Source organism: Pristiophorus japonicus, chromosome 32, assembly GCF_044704955.1.
Source record: "Pristiophorus japonicus isolate sPriJap1 chromosome 32, sPriJap1.hap1, whole genome shotgun sequence".
Lineage (NCBI taxonomy): Eukaryota > Metazoa > Chordata > Chondrichthyes > Pristiophoridae > Pristiophorus > Pristiophorus japonicus.
Window position 1 is genome coordinate 1,756,871 of NC_092008.1, and position 16,010 is coordinate 1,772,880.

The following is a 16,010-nucleotide window of genomic DNA, read 5'->3' on the forward strand; positions in this document are numbered from 1 at the left end:
GGGGGGGGGGGGAGGAGCGGCGAGAGATCGGGGGGGGGGGGGGGGGAGCGGCGAGAGATCGGGGGGGGGGGGAGGAGCGGCGAGAGAGATCGGGGGGGGGGGGGGAAGAGGGGAGCGGCGAGAGATCGGGGGGGGGGGGGGGAGCGGCGAGAGATCGGGGGGGGGGGAGGAGCGGCGAGAGAGATCGGGGGGGGGGGGGGGGAAGAGGGGGAGCGGCGAGAGATCGGGGGGGGGGGGGGAGGAGCGGCGAGAGATCGGGGGGGGAGGGGGGGGAGCGGCGAGAGATCGGGGGGGGGGGGGGAAGAGGGGGAGCGGCGAGAGATCGGGGGGGGGGGGGGGGAGGAGCGGCGAGAGATCGGGGGGGGGGGGGGGGGAAGAGGGGGAGCGGCGAGAGATCGGGGGGGGGGGGGGAGGAGCAGCGAGAGATCGGGGGGGGGGGGGGAGGAGCAGCGAGAGATCGGGGGGGGGGGGGGGGGAGCGGCGAGAGATCGGGGGGGGGGGGGGAGGAGCAGCGAGAGATCGGGGGGGGGGGAGCGGCGAGAGATCGGGGGGGGAGGGGGGGAGCGGCGAGAGATCGGGGGGGGGGGGGAGGAGGAGCGGCGAGAGATCGGGGGGGGGGGGGGAGGAGCGGCGAGAGATCGGGGGGGGGGGGAGGAGGAGCGGCGAGAGATCGGGGGGGGGGGGGAGGAGGAGCGGCGAGAGATCGGGGGGGGGGGGGGGAGGAGCGGCGAGAGATCGGGGGGGGGGGGGGGGGGGAGGAGGAGCGGCGAGAGATCGGGGGGGGGGGGGGGGGGAGCGGCGAGAGATCAGGGGGGGGGGGGAGGAGCGGCGAGAGATCGGGGGGGGGGGGGGAGGAGGAGCGGCGAGAGATCGGGGGGGGGGGGGGGAGCGGCGAGAGATCGGGGGGGGAGGGGGAGGAGCGGCGAGAGATCGGGGGGGGAGGGGGAGGAGCGGCGAGAGATCGGGGGGGGGGGGGGGGGAGCGGCGAGAGATCGGGGGGGGGGGGGGGGGGAGCGGCGAGAGATCGGGGGGGGAGGGGGAGGAGGAGCGGCGAGAGATCGGGGGGGAGGGGGAGGAGGAGCGGCGAGAGATCGGGGGGGGAGGGGGAGGAGGAGCGGCGAGAGATCGGGGGGGGAGGGGGAGGAGGAGCGGCGAGAGATCGGGGGGGGGGGGGGGAGGAGGAGCGGCGAGAGATCGGGGGGGGAGGGGGAGGAGGAGCGGCGAGAGATCGGGGGGGGGGGGGGGGGAGCGGCGAGAGATCGGGGGGGGGGGGGGGGAGCGGCGAGAGATCGGGGGGGGGGGGGGGGAGCGGGCGAGAGATCGGGGGGGGGGAGGAGGAGCGGCGAGAGATCGGGGGGGGGGGGGAGGAGCGGCGAGAGATCGGGGGGGGGGGGGGGAGGGAGCGGCGAGAGATCGGGGGGGGGGGGGGGGGGAGCGGCGAGAGATCGGGGGGGGGGGGAGGAGGAGCGGCGAGAGATCGGGGGGGGGGAGGAGGAGCGGCGAGAGATCGGGGGGGGGGGGGGGGGGGGAGCGGCGAGAGATCGGGGGGGGGGGGGATCGGCGAGAGATCGGGGGGGGGGGGGGGGGAGCGGCGAGAGATCGGGGGGGGGGGGAGGAGGAGCGGCGAGAGATCGGGGGGGGGGGGGGGGGGAGCGGCGAGAGATCGGGGGGGGGGGAGGGGGATCGGCGAGAGATCGGGGGGGGGGGGGGGGGGAGCGGCGAGAGATCGGGGGGGGGGGGAGGAGGAGCGGCGAGAGATCGGGGGGGGGGGGGGGGGAGCGGCGAGAGATCGGGGGGGGGGGGGGGAGCGGCGAGAGATCGGGGGGGGGGAGGAGCGGCGAGAGATCGGGGGGGGGGAGGAGGAGGAGCGGCGAGAGATCGGGGGGGGGGGGGGATCGGCGAGAGATCGGGGGGGGGGGGGGGGAGCGGCGAGAGATCGGGGGGGGGGGGAGGAGGAGCGGCGAGAGATCGGGGGGGGGGGGGAGCGGCGAGAGATCGGGGGGGGGGGAGGAGCGGCGAGAGATCGGGGGGGGGGGGGGGAGCGGCGAGAGATCGGGGGGGGGGGGAGGAGGAGCGGCGAGAGATCGGGGGGGGGGGGGGGAGCGGCGAGAGATCGGGGGGGGGGGGGAGGAGGAGCGGCGAGAGATCGGGGTGGGGGGGAGGAGGAGCGGCGAGAGATCGGGGGGGGGGGGGGGGGGAGGAGCGGCGAGAGATCGGGGGGGAGGGGGAGGGAGCGGCGAGAGATCGGGGGGGGGGGGGGGAGGAGCGGCGAGAGATCGGGGGGGGGGGGGAGGAGGAGCGGCGAGAGATCGGGGGGGGGGGGGGGGAGGAGCGGCGAGAGATCGGGGGGGGAGGGGGAGGAGGAGCGGCGAGAGATCGGGGGAGGGGGAGGAGGAGCGGCGAGAGATCGGGGTGGGGGGGGGGAGGAGCGGCGAGAGATCGGGGGGGGGGGGGGGGAGGAGCGGCGAGAGATCGGGGGGGGGGGGGAGGAGGAGCGGCGAGAGATCGGGGGGGGGGGAGGAGGAGCGGCGAGAGATCGGGGTGGGGGGGAGGAGGAGCGGCGAGAGATCGGGGTGGGGGGGGGGAGGAGCGGCGAGAGATCGGGGTGGGGGGGGGGAGGAGCGGCGAGAGATCGGGGTGGGGGGGGGATCGGCGAGAGATCGGGGGTGGGGGGGGGGGGGGGGGGGAGCGGCGAGAGATCGGGGGGGGGGGGGGGGAGGAGCGGCGAGAGATCGGGGGGGGGGGGAGGAGGAGCGGCGAGAGATCGGGGTGGGGGGGGGATCGGCGAGAGATCGGGGGTGGGGGGGGGGGGGAGCGGCGAGAGATCGGGGTGGGGGGGGGGGGAGCGGCGAGAGATCGGGGTGGGGGGGGGGAGGAGCGGCGAGAGATCGGGGGGGGGGGGAGGAGGAGCGGCGAGAGATCGGGGTGGGGGGGGGATCGGCGAGAGATCGGGGGTGGGGGGGGGGGAGCGGCGAGAGATCGGGGTGGGGGGGGGGAGGAGCGGCGAGAGATCGGGGGGGGGGGGGGAGCGGCGAGAGATCGGGGGGGGGGGGAGGAGCGGCGAGAGATCGGGGGGGGGGGGTGGGGGGAGCGGCGAGAGATCGGGGGGGGGGGGGAGCGGCGAGAGATCGGGGGGGGGGGAGGAGCGGCGAGAGATCGGGGGGGGGGGGAGCGGCGAGAGATCGGGGGGGGGGGGGAGGAGCGGCGAGAGATCGGGGGGGGGGGTGGGGGGAGCGGCGAGAGATCGGGGGGGGGGAGGAGCGGCGAGAGATCGGGGGGGGGGGGTGGGGGGAGCGGCGAGAGATCGGGGGGGGGGGGGGGGGAGCGGCGAGAGATCGGGGGGGGGGGGAGCGGCGAGAGATCGGGGGTGGGGTGGGGAGCAGTGAGAGATCGGGGCAAATGAGGGTTCGGGCCCCGGAGAGCCGAGGGGCAGCACCGGCCCAGCCCACACACTGTGCGATATGTGGGCGCACTGGGTCCGTGCAGCAGAGCAGGTCTCCAGGCGTCCTGGTTAACCCTTGCCCCTGGACCCAGACCTCGCTCTGTCAGGCCCGTGTGGTGGCTGGTGTGTAACGGTCACCCCACGTTAAAACAATCCACCCACAGGCATCTCCCACCCCCTCAATTGGAGTTCAGGACTGGAACATCGGGTCCTTCATTGAAACATCTGTGAACTCCTGTGGAAGCAAGTCATCCTCGTTCGAGGGACTGCCTCTGATGACGAGAGATAAGTCTTTCTTTTATGAAAAATGTTTCTAAAGTTCTCTTCAACTGTAGCTTGGGTTCCCTAACCGAGCCTCCCCCTTGTCCCACTATATCGTTTTCCTCCTCGTCAGACAGCGCTCCAAATGTGACCAGCGCCATATGGAGGCAAGGAACGTTTGTCAGTGTTCTCTGGTGGGGGGGGGGGGAAATAGAGGGTTGGGTCACGTTGTTAAGGCTGCATTTAGTCGCCTAGTAACCCCCCCCCCCCCCGTGAGAAGGCCTGCCACTGCTTTCTATACCACTGAGGTCATGGAGAATTTTAGCGATGAGGAAAGATTGGAGAGGAGACTGAGGGGAGACCTGATTGAGGTGTGTGGGGCCTGGATAGAGTGGATAGGACGGCCCTATTTCTCTTAGCAGAGAGGTCAACAACCAGGAGACGTAATTTAAAGCCATTGGTGGGAGGTTTAGAGGGGATTTGAGGGGAAATTTCTCACCGAGGGTCAGCGCTCACTGCCCAGACGCGGGCGTGAAACCTTGCCGCTTGGGAGAGAGCCCCCTCCCAAGCCTATTCCCCAATTTCTAAAACTAGGGGGCATAGTTTCGGAATAAGGGGTCGCCCATTTAAGACGGAGATGAGGAGGAATTTCTTCTGGTGAATCTGTGGAATTCTCTGCCCCAGAGAGCTTAGGGGGCTGGGTCATTGAATATATTTAAGGCTGAGATAGACAGATTTTTGAATGATAAGGGAATAAGGGGTGGGCAGGGAAGTGGAGCTGAGCCCAAGATCAGATCAGCCGCGATCTTATTGAATGGCGGAGCGGGGCTCAAGGGGCCGAATGGCCGACTCCTGCTCCTGTTTCTTATGTAAAGCCCTTTCGGAGCCTGTGCAAATAAATGCCAATCTTGGCAGATCAAGATCCCACAACACAGAATTGAGATGAATGGCCAGTTAATCCGTCGGTTGGACGTGACAGCGGGAGAATTTGCTCTTGCGACGTGGGATCTTTTCTGTCCAGCGGGACAGGCAAGTGGCAGGATGGGGCCGTGGCTTGATTTCTCATCTTAACTGCACCTCCGGCAATGCCGTTCTCCCTCGGTGCTGCACTGGGGAGTGTGGGTCTGGATCATGTGCACCAACGGCCTGATTTTTCTTTCTCTCTCTAACTCTCTCTCTCGCTCTCCGGCATGATACTCTCAACGTGCGAGGGACATTTACGACAAACAATGTCCACGACACAAGACTCCCAAAGCAAGCGCTCTACTCGGAGCTCCGACACGGCAAGCGAACCCCAGGTGGGCAGAGGAAACGTTTCAAAGACACCCTCCTTGATAAAGAGCAACATCCCCACCGACACCTGGGAGTCCCTGGCCAAAGACCAGTCCGCCCTAAGTGGAGGAAGTGCATCCGGGAGGGCGCTGAGCACCGAGTCTCGTCGCCGAGAGCGTGCAGAAAGCAAGCGCAGGCAGCGGAAGGAGCGTGCAACAAACCAGTCCCACCCTCCCCTTCCCTCAACGCCTATCTGTCCCACCTGTGACAGGGACTGTGGTTCTCGTATTGGGCTGTTCAGCCATCTAAGGACTCACTTTTAGAGTGGAAGCAAGTCTTCCTCGATTCCGAGGGACTGTGTATGATGATGATGCATGTTTACGAGCAGCTCAAACAAGCAACATTTCCAGGCCAGTGAATGTCACCGATATAGGCAAAGCCAGCAGCCAACTAGTTAACCAGGGAGACTAAAAATACATTTCTTTTCTGGGAGGCCCTGGCACTTCAACATATTAAAACTTGGAACTGATAGCAGCCGTCACAGTCGAAGATTCCCTCGCTATTCCAACGCTTTTCTGGCATGTTCCCGAAACATGAGCTCGTCCACAACTCTGCTGTCTGTATCCTAACTCGCACCGAGTCCCGCTCACCCATCATCCCCTGTACTCGCTGAACTACATTGGCTCCCAGTCCGGTAACGCCTCGATTTCATAATTCTCATCCTCGTTTACAAATCCCTCCTCGCCACCTCCCTATCCCTGTAACCTCCTCCAGCCCCTCCACATCTCTATAACCTCCTCCAGCCCCTCCACCCCTCCCTATCTCTGTAACCCCCTCCAGCCCCCCCCATCTCAGTAATCTCCTCCAGCCCCTACACCCATATCTCTGTAACCCCCCTCCAGCCCTCTCTATCTCTGTAACCTCCTCCAGCCCCTACACCCCTCCCTATCTCTGTAATCCCCTCCAGCCCCTACACCCCTCCCTATCTCTAACCTCCTCCAGCCCCTACACCCCCTCCCTATCCCTGTAACCTCTTCCAGCCCCTCCACATCTCTATAACCTCCTCCAGCCCCTCCCTATCTCTGTAACCCCCTTCAGCCCCTCCACATCTCTATAACCTCCTCCAGCCCCTCCACATCTCTGTAACCCCCTCCACATCTGTAACCCCCTCCAGCCCCCCCCCCATCTCAGTAATCTCCTCCAGCCCCTACACCCATATCTCTGTAACCCCCCTCCAGCCCTCCCTATCTCTGTAACCTCCTCCAGCCCCTACACCCCTCCCTATGTCTGTAACCTCCTCCAGCCCCTACACCCCCTCCCTATCTCTGTAACCCCCTTCAGTCCCTACACCCCTCCCAATCTCTGTAACCTCCTCCAGCCTCACAACCCCCAACCCCGCCCCTCCCAGAGATGTCTGCGCTCCTCTAATTCTGCTCTCCTGAGCATCCCTGATTATAATCGCTCCACCATCGGTGGCCGTGCCTTCAGCTGCCTGGGCCCCAAGCTCTGGAACTCCCTCCCTAAACCTCTCTGCCTCTTTCCTCCTGTAAGACGCTCCTTAAAACCCACCTCTTTCACCAAGCTTTTGGTCACCTGTCCCTTATATCCTCTTCTATGGTTCGGTGTCAAATATTTCCGTCTCATAATACTCCTGTGAAGTGCTTTGGGACGTTTTACTACGTTAAAGGTGCTATATAAATACAAGTTGTGGTTGTTGAGATCGCTGCGCTTCTCCAATTCTGCCCTCTTGAACATCTCGGATTATAAATCGCTCAACCTTCACAGGGAGTGAGGCCCATGCCTTCAGCCTCTGGGCCTCACTGCCTAAACCTCTCCACCTCTCTCTCCTCCTCTAAGACGCTGCTTAAAACCGGCCTCTTTCACCAAGCATTTGGTCACCTGCCCTAATATTTCCTTACGTGGCAAATTTTGTTTGCTCAAGATGTCCGTGAAGCGCCTTGGGGCATTTGGCCACGCCGTATGAATGCAAGCTGTTGTAAAGAGTCGAGCTTACTCCCCCGTGCAAAAGGTGGCCCCTGCTGCTCGTTAAACGGTACCCCAGCACCAGTTAAACAGGCTGGGGATGGGGCGTGGGAGAGAATACAGCCAGTCTTTGCGGCTCCAGCTGGTGTATTTCGACAGCCCAGGGCACACAAGCGTCGACATCGGCCGAGGACGAGTCCAGGCTGAGTTGCGATGCCTCCCCGAGTTGAACAGCCCGCCACACGACACGCAGAACCGCTCAACTGGGCGAAGAATGAGAAATCCGCCAGCTGTAATGTGACCGTACCCCAAGGCAAGAAACAGCACCTTCTGGAGAGGGAGGAAGACGACAGAGAGAGAGGAGGGAGTGGCGAGCTGCGGAACAACTGCAAACAATAGTGGGAACTTTTAAGATTCACCTGCAAAATAATTAAACCACCGATGTTTTGATGTTGCGCCTCTCCTGGGAAGGAGAGACGCTGGCAAACAACGCCCAGCTTGACAGCTGTTTAGTTGCAAACGTTTGGAACAGAACTGAAGAATCACGAGAACTGCCGCCAAGGTTTCCAGCACAACCTCAATAGGCGTCCACTTCTGATTAACTTAGTGCTTTTTTTCTTTCATGCACACATTCCCAAACCTCACGCAATTCAACCCGGGACGGCGGGTAAAACCAGCAACTCAAGCTCCAGATTCCGCAGTTCCCTCTCGAGTGCCAGCCATGCCTCAGTGCATCGTTCCCTCGCCTGCGAGTCAGAAGGTTGTGGCTTCGCGTCCCACTCCAGGGACTTGAGCGCGTGAAGCAAGGCCGACGCTCCCAGTGCAGTGCTGAGGGAGCACCGCGCTGTCAGAGGGGCGCCACCGAGGGAGCGCCGCACTGCGCTGTCGGAGGGGCGGTACCGAGGGAGCGCCGCACTGCGCTGTCGGAGGGGCGGTACCGAGGGAGCGCCGCACTGCGCTGTCGGAGGGGCGGTACCGAGGGAGCGCCGCACTGCGCTGTCGGAGGGGCGGTACCGAGGGAGCGCCGCACTGCGCTGTCGGAGGGGCGGTACCGAGGGAGCGCCGCACTGCGCTGTCGGAGGGGCGGTACCGAGGGAGCGCCGCACTGCGCTGTCGGAGGGGCGGTACCGAGGGAGAGCCGCACTGCGCTGTCGGAGGGGCCGTACTGAGGGAGCGCCGCACTGCGCTGTCGGAGGGGCCGTACTGAGGGAGTGCCGCACTGTCGGAGGGGCCGTACTGAGGCTGCCCTCTCGGCGGCGGACGTAAAAGCTCCCACGGCCGCTAGTTCGAAGACGAGCAGGCGGCCGGCTGGGGGAGGGTGGGGGAAAGTACCCCACCCCGGTGTGTCCTGGGGCAAATATATATATCCCATATGAATCAACATCATTAAAAACACACACACACAGATCTGGCTCAGAATCACATCGCTGGGTGTGGGAGCTTGCTGTGCGCAGGTTGGCGTTTCCCACAATACAACAGTGAGCGGCCAACCAAAGGCGCTATATAAATGCCAAGCGTTGGCCTTTCTGAACGCCCCCCGGGGGGACATTTAAAAGTTTTTTTTTAGAAAACATTGTTTGGGCTACGATTCCAGTGAACAACCACCTTCCCCACCCCCATCCCCCACTCCCCTCCCAATCCCATACTCCCCTCCCCCATCCCCTCCCCATCCCCCACATCCCACACTCCCCTCCCCCATCCCACTCCCATCCCCCACTCCCCTCCCCCATCCCACCCCCCTCCCCATCCCACACTCCCCTCCCCCATCCCACTCCCATCCCCCACACTCCCCTCCCCATCCCACACTCCCCTCCCCCATCCCCCACTCCCATCCCACTCCCCTCCCCCATCCCACTCCCCTCCCACACTCCCCTCCCATCCCCCACTCCCCTCCCCCATCCCACACTCCCCTCCCCCATCCCATCCCATCCCCCACTCCCCTCCCCCATCCCACTCCCCTCCCCATCTCCCCCCATCCCATCCCACACTCCCCTCCCCCACATCCCAATCCACCATTTTTTTTTCCCGCCTTAAACTGCATCTGCCACCTCGCTGCCCACACGAAATTTCCTGGCGGATGAGAGAGAAAATGTCACTTTTTAAGGGGAGCAAACAACTTGCAGCTTTCTATAACGCACCTCCAGTTGCCCCCCCACCCCCGCCAGCTCAAAGATTGCGCCCCACAACCCGACACTGATGCCGCCCAGCCCCGTTATTTGGGACTTTTGAGTCCTGCAGCCACAAAGTCTTACCGTCAAATGGCTGCTGGCGCCATGGCTTCAGGTCCCCCTCCCCCGCCGCCGAGGAACAAGGCCAATTAAAAGCTTCCCAAAGCCGTATAAATCCAATATAGGCCGCCGGGAGGGGGGGGGGGGTGTGACAAACTACGTTGAGGAGGCGGGGGGTTTAATTTCGCGGGGTGGCGGAGTATTTGCTCTTTTTGTTTTCTTGAGGGATTTCTTCCTCGGGAAACCGCGGGCACAAAATGGCGGCCGGCCTTTCCTCCTCCTCCTCCTCTCGCCGGACGAAAAGGTCTTCCCGCCCTCGCTTCCTCCTCGCGCGGCTCGCCATTGGTCGGCTCGGCCGCGCGGGCGGGGGGGGGACCTCCCATTGGTCGGCACGCCCGTCCGTCGCCGCGCGGCCGCCTCCCTTGCCTGGCGCCGATTGGCCGAAGCCCGCCCGCCCCGCGCGCGCCTGTTCTGGTCAGGCTGATCTCAATAAGCACCGCCCACCACCACACACACACACCCCACGTGCGCTGGCTTATTTAAATAGGCACCGCCCCCCCCTTTCCTCATGAATAAATGAGCATTTGAATAGATCACCGCCCCCTTTCCTCATGAATAAATGAGCATTTAAATAGATCACCGCCCCCTTTCCTCATGAATAAATGAGCATTTGAATAGATCACCGCCCCCTTTCCTCATGAATAAATGAGCATTTGAATAGATCACCGCCCCCTTTCCTCATGAATAAATGAGCATTTGAATAGATCACCGCCCCCCCCTTCCTCATGAATAAATGAGCATTTGAATAGATCACCGCCCCCTTCCTCATGAATAAATGAGCATTTGAATAGATCACCGCCCCCTTTCCTCATGAATAAATGAGCATTTGAATTGATCGCCGCCCCCTTCCTCATGAATAAATGAGCATTTGAATAGATCGCCGCCCCCTTTCCTCATGAATAAATGAGCATTTGAATAGATCACCGCCCCCTTCCTCATGAATAAATGAGCATTTGAATAGATCACCGCCCCCCCTTCCTCATGAATAAATGAGCATTTGAATAGATCACCGCCCCCTTTCCTCATGAATAAATGAGCATTTGAATAGATCCCCGCCCCCCCTTCCTCATGAATAAATGAGCATTTGAATAGATCCCGCCCCCCCTTCCTCATGAATAAATGAGCATTTGAATAGATCACCGCCCCCTTTCCTCATGAATAAATGAGCATTTGAATAGATCACCGACCCCTTCCTCATGAATAAATGAGCATTTGAATAGATCACCGCCCCCCCCTTTCCTCATGAATAAATGAGCATTTGAATAGATCACCGCCCCCCTTCCTCATGAATAAATGAGCATTTGAATAGATCACCGCCCCCTTCCCTCATGAATAAATGAGCATTTGAATAGATCACCGCCCCCTTTCCTCATGAATAAATGAGCATTTGAATAGATCACCGCCCCCTTTCCTCATGAATAAATGAGCATTTGAATAGATCACCGTCCCCTTTCCTCATGAATAAATGAGCATTTGAATCGATCACCACCCCCTTCCTCATGAATAAATGAGCATTTGAATAGATCACCGCCCCCCCTTTCTCATGAATAAATGAGCATTTGAATAGATCACCGCCCCCTTTCCTCATGAATAAATGAGCATTTGAATAGATCACCGCCCCCTTTCCTCATGAATAAATGAGCATTTGAATCGATCACCACCCCCTTCCTCATGAATAAATGAGCATTTGAATAGATCACCGCCCCCCCTTTCTCATGAATAAATGAGCATTTGAATAGATCACCGCCCCCTTTCTCATGAATAAATGAGCATTTGAATAGATCACCGCCCCTTTCCTAATGAATAAATGAGCATTTGAATAGATCACCGCCCCCTTTCCTCATGAATAAATGAGCATTTGAATAGATCACCGCCCCCCCCTTCATGAATAAATGAGCATTTGAATAGATCACCGCCCCCTTTCCTCATGAATAAATGAGCATTTGAATTGATCGCCGCCCCCTTCCTCATGAATAAATGAGCATTTGAATAGATCGCGCCCCCTTCCTCATGAATAAATGAGCATTTGAATAGATCACTGCCCCCACCTTCCTCATGAATAAATGAGCATTTGAATAGATCACTGCCCCCTTTCCTCATGAATAAATGAGCATTTGAATAGATCACCGCCCCCTTCCTCATGAATAAATGAGCATTTGAATCGATCACCGCCCCCTTTCCTCATGAATAAATGAGCATTTGAATAGATCACCGCCCCCCCCTTCCTCATGAATAAATGAGCATTTGAATAGATCACCGCCCCCTTTCCTCATGAATAAATGAGCATTTGAATAGATCACCGCCCCCCCCCATTCCTCATGAATAAATGAGCATTTGAATAGATCACCGCCCCCTTCCTCATGAATAAATGAGCATTTGAATAGATCACCACCCCCTTTCCTCATGAATAAATGAGCATTTGAATTGATCGCCGCCCCCTTCCTCATGAATAAATGAGCATTTGAATAGATCGCCGCCCCCTTTCCTCATGAATAAATGAGCATTTGAATAGATCACCGCCCCCTTCCTCATGAATAAATGAGCATTTGAATAGATCACCGCCCCCCCCTTCCTCATGAATAAATGAGCATTTGAATAGATCACCGCCCCCTTCCTCATGAATAAATGAGCATTTGAATAGATCACCGCCCCCCCCTTTCCTCATGAATAAATGAGCATTTGAATAGATCACCGCCCCCTTTCCTCATGAATAAATGAGCATTTGAATAGATCACCGCCCCCTTTCCTCATGAATAAATGAGCATTTGAATAGATCACCGCCCCCCCCTTCCTCATGAATAAATGAGCATTTGAATAGATCACCGCCCCCTTCCTCATGAATAAATGAGCATTTGAATAGATCACCGCCCCCTTTCCTCATGAATAAATGAGCATTTGAATTGATCGCCGCCCCCTTCCTCATGAATAAATGAGCATTTGAATAGATCGCCGCCCCCTTTCCTCATGAATAAATGAGCATTTGAATAGATCACCGCCCCCTTCCTCATGAATAAATGAGCATTTGAATAGATCACCGCCCCCCCTTCCTCATGAATAAATGAGCATTTGAATAGATCACCGCCCCCTTTCCTCATGAATAAATGAGCATTTGAATAGATCCCCGCCCCCCCTTCCTCATGAATAAATGAGCATTTGAATAGATCCCGCCCCCCCTTCCTCATGAATAAATGAGCATTTGAATAGATCACCGCCCCCTTTCCTCATGAATAAATGAGCATTTGAATAGATCACCGACCCCTTCCTCATGAATAAATGAGCATTTGAATAGATCACCGCCCCCCCCTTTCCTCATGAATAAATGAGCATTTGAATAGATCACCGCCCCCCTTCCTCATGAATAAATGAGCATTTGAATAGATCACCGCCCCCTTCCCTCATGAATAAATGAGCATTTGAATAGATCACCGCCCCCTTTCCTCATGAATAAATGAGCATTTGAATAGATCACCGCCCCCTTTCCTCATGAATAAATGAGCATTTGAATAGATCACCGTCCCCTTTCCTCATGAATAAATGAGCATTTGAATCGATCACCACCCCCTTCCTCATGAATAAATGAGCATTTGAATAGATCACCGCCCCCCCTTTCTCATGAATAAATGAGCATTTGAATAGATCACCGCCCCCTTTCCTCATGAATAAATGAGCATTTGAATAGATCACCGCCCCCTTTCCTCATGAATAAATGAGCATTTGAATCGATCACCACCCCCTTCCTCATGAATAAATGAGCATTTGAATAGATCACCGCCCCCCCTTTCTCATGAATAAATGAGCATTTGAATAGATCACCGCCCCCTTTCTCATGAATAAATGAGCATTTGAATAGATCACCGCCCCTTTCCTAATGAATAAATGAGCATTTGAATAGATCACCGCCCCCTTTCCTCATGAATAAATGAGCATTTGAATAGATCACCGCCCCCCCCTTCATGAATAAATGAGCATTTGAATAGATCACCGCCCCCTTTCCTCATGAATAAATGAGCATTTGAATTGATCGCCGCCCCCTTCCTCATGAATAAATGAGCATTTGAATAGATCGCGCCCCCTTCCTCATGAATAAATGAGCATTTGAATAGATCACTGCCCCCACCTTCCTCATGAATAAATGAGCATTTGAATAGATCACTGCCCCCTTTCCTCATGAATAAATGAGCATTTGAATAGATCACCGCCCCCTTTCCTCATGAATAAATGAACATTTGAATCGATCACCACCCCCTTCCTCATGAATAAATGAGCATTTGAATAGATCACCGCCCCCCCTTTCTCATGAATAAATGAGCATTTGAATAGATCACCGCCCCCCCTTCCTCATGAATAAATGAGCATTTGAATAGATCACCGCCCCCTTTCCTCATGAATAAATGAGCATTTGAATAGATCACCGCCCCCTTTCCTCATGAATAAATGAGCATTTGAATAGATCGCCGCCCCCTTCCTCATGAATAAATGAGCATTTGAATAGATCACCGCACCCCCCTTCCTCATGAATAAATGAGCATTTGAATAGATCACCGCCCCCTTTCCTCATGAATAAATGAGCATTTGAATAGATCACCGCCCCCTTCCTCATGAATAAATGAGCATTTGAATAGATCACCGCCCCCCCCTTTCCTCATGAATAAATGAGCATTTGAATAGATCACCGCCCCCCTTCCTCATGAATAAATGAGCATTTGAATAGATCACCGCCCCCTTTCCTCATGAATAAATGAGCATTTGAATAGATCACCGCCCCCTTTCCTCATGAATAAATGAGCATTAGAATCGATCACCACCACCTTCCTCATGAATAAATGAGCATTTGAATAGATCACCGCCCCCCCTTTCTCATGAATAAATGAGCATTTGAATAGATCACCGCCCTCTTTCCTCATGAATAAATGAGCATTTGAATAGATCACCGCCCCCTTTCTCATGAATAAATGAGCATTTGAATAGATCACCTCCCCTTTCCTAATGAATAAATGAGCATTTGAATAGATCACCGCCCCCTTCCCTCATGAATAAATGAGCATTTGAATAGATCACCGCCCCCTTTCCTCATGAATAAATGAGCATTTGAATAGATCACCGCCCCCTTTCCTCATGAATAAATGAGCATTTGAATAGATCACCGCCCCCTTTCCTCATGAATAAATGAGCATTTGAATAGATCCCCGCCCCCCCCTTCCTCATGAATAAATGAGCATTTGAATAGATCACCGCCCCATTTCCTCATGAATAAATGAGCATTTGAATAGATCACCGCCCCCCCCCTTTCCTCATGAATAAATGAGCATTTGAATAGATCACCGCCCCCCTTCCTCATGAATAAATGAGCATTTGAATCGATCACCACCCCCTTCCTCATGAATAAATGAGCATTTGAATAGATCACCGCCCCCCCTTTCTCATGAATAAATGAGCATTTGAATAGATCCCCGCCCCCTTCCTCATGAATAAATGAGCATTTGAATAGATCGCCGCCCCCTTTCCTCATGAATAAATGAGCATTTGAATAGATCACCGCCCCCTTCCTCATGAATAAATGAGCATTTGAATAGATCACCGCCCCCTTTCCTCATGAATAAATGAGCATTTGAATAGATCGCCGCCCCCTTCCTCATGAATAAATGAGCATTTGAATAGATCGCCACCCCCTTTCCTCATGAATAAATGAGCATTTGTATAGATCGCCGCCCCCTTCCTCATGAATAAATGAGCATTTGAATAGATCACCGCCCACTTCCTCATGAATAAATGAGCATTTGAATAGATCACCGCACCCTTCCTCATGAATAAGTAAGTATCACCCTCCTCGGCAATCCCTTAGAATCCAGGAAGACTTGCTTCCACTCTTAAGATGAGTCCTTAGGTGGCTGAACAGCCCAATATGAGAACCACAGTCCCCTGTCTGTCACAGCGGGGACAGATAGCCATTGAAGGAAAGGGAGGGTAGGACAGGTTTGCCGCACGCTCCTGCCGCTTGGTTTCTGCACGCTGTTGGCGACGAGGTTCGAGGTGTTCAGCGCCCTCCTGGATGCACTTCCCCCCGCTTAGGGCGGACTGGTCTTTGGGCCCAGGGACTCCCAGGGTGTCGGTGGGGATGTTGCACTTTAACAAGGGAGGCTTTGAGGGTGGTCCCTTGTAACGTCTCCTCTGCCCACCCTTTGGCTCGTTTGCCCGTGCAGGAGTTCCGAGTAGAGCGCTTGGCTTTGGGGAGTCTCGTGTCTGGGGGGGGGGACGTGCGGACAATGTGGCCCTGCCCCAGCGGAGCTGGTCGAGTGTGGTCAGTGCTTCGACGCTGGGGATGTTGGGGCCTGGTCGAGGACGCTAACGTTGGTGCGTCTGTCCTCCCAGGGGGGATTTGCGGGATCTCGCGGAGACAGCGCTGGTGGTATTTCTCCAGCGACTTGAGGCGCCTGCCGTACACGGTCCGTGAGGCATTGAAGTATGGCGGAGAGGCATTGCTGCCACAACCTCATCTGGAGGGAGGAGAACATACCGGTGGATCTCAGAGATGCAGTAATTGTGACCATCTTTAAAAAAGGGGACAAGTCTGACTACGGCAACTACAGAGGAATCTCCCTGCTATCAGCCACTGGGAAAGTCTAGTCATAGAAACATAGAAATTAGGTGCAGGAGCAGGCCATTCGGCCCTTCGAGCCTGCACCACCATTCAATAAGATCATGGCTGATCATTCCCTCAGTACCCCATTCCTGCTTTCTCTCCATACCCCTTGATCCCTTTAGCC

General features: G+C 57.2%; 1 protein-coding gene across 6 annotated transcripts in view; it reads right to left on the reverse strand.

Moving 5' to 3' along the window:
• LOC139240635 (RNA-binding protein 10-like) overlaps window positions 1–9,481 on the reverse strand; it is an 84,480-nt gene extending 74,999 nt beyond the window's left edge. For 5 of the 6 annotated variants that reach the window (XM_070869206.1, XM_070869209.1, XM_070869205.1 and 2 more), the window contains exon 1: window positions 9,211–9,481. The gene's annotated coding sequence lies outside the window, so the exon portion shown is untranslated. The remainder of the gene's footprint in view (window positions 1–9,210) is intronic. The other variant, XM_070869210.1, reaches the window with a different exon arrangement.
• Window positions 9,482–16,010: the final 6,529 nt, after the last annotated feature.